Here is a 1,270-nt window from a genome sequence, read left to right on the forward strand (position 1 = left end):
ATCTCTCTCTCTCTGATCTCTCTCTCTCTCTCTGATCTCTCTCTCTCTGATCTTTCTCTCTGATCTCTCTGATCTCTCTCTGATCTCTCTCTCTCCCTCTCTCTCTCTCTCTCTCTCTCTCTGATCTCTCTCTCTCTCTCTGATCTCTCTCTGCTCTCTCTCTCTCTCTGCTCTCTCTCTCTCTGATCTCTCTCTCTCTCTCTCTGACCCCTCTCTCTCTCTCTGACCCCTCTCTGATCTCTCTCTCTGATCTCTCTCTCTGATCTCTCTCTCTCTCTGACCCCTCTCTCTCTCTGATCTCTCTCTCTCTCTCTCTCTCTGATCTCTCTCTCTCTCTCTGATCTCTCTCTGATCTCTCTCTGATCTCTCTCTCTCTCTCTGATCTCTCTCTGATCTCTCTCTCTGATCTCTCTCTCTGATCTCTCTCTCTCTCTCTCTATACACATACAGCGCAGCAATGAAGTAATACAATGAACTCGGATCACACTAATCCAGCACGTTATTATTCTGAGTTGCCCCACTCAAGCGGCGGCCATATTGAGTGGGGCACGTGAGACTGTAACTCCTGTAACCATGACCACAATCATTTCTCTATTCCATCCGCAGGCTCTGTGTCCGCGCCAGTCCTGATCATAAGTATAATTGACAAGATCCACCACTTCACCTGCGTCTGGGACCTGGGACCTCAGGACGCCCACTACGAGTTGTTCCAAGGGGACACCATGGTGGAGAATGTCACGGTGCATGGGAAGGAAGCGGCCGTTTTCAAGCACCACATACCTCCGGGGCCCATCGAGCTCTATTGCAGAGTCAGGACTCCGTCTGGAGAGATGGTGATCAGCAAACGTATGAAGATTGAGGGTGAGGAGGACGCTCCTTGTGGACGCGATTCGATTGTAAAATCTGGGGGCAAGGAATGGTGACCAGTGAGGTGTGACCACCATTGCATGCCGTGCGTCACCGCACACACACACTGGGGCGCAGGTCACGAGTGCAGTGCAGGCGCCGCCATTGGGGCACTATGTGGTCATATTCTCAGGACGTGTAGTCTAGGACCTCGGGTTCTCAACTGGTGGGTCGCGTGTTCAGTGGGTCACCGCGTGCCTTCCACCTTTCTAGGCGAGAGGCTCCTCAGCCTCCTCCTAGCGCAGCGCTGTCAGTTCTCACACCGAGCCGCCATTCAAAATATGCTGCCCGGCGCCAAGTGTCAGCTCGAGGTGGGATGGGGAGGAGGTATGGCCACGAGGGAGCTCCATCCATACATGCGTTG

Source organism: Nanorana parkeri, unplaced genomic scaffold (genome assembly GCF_000935625.1).
Source record: "Nanorana parkeri isolate BGI_ZX_2015 unplaced genomic scaffold, ASM93562v1 scaffold2145, whole genome shotgun sequence".
Classification (NCBI taxonomy): domain Eukaryota; kingdom Metazoa; phylum Chordata; class Amphibia; order Anura; family Dicroglossidae; genus Nanorana; species Nanorana parkeri.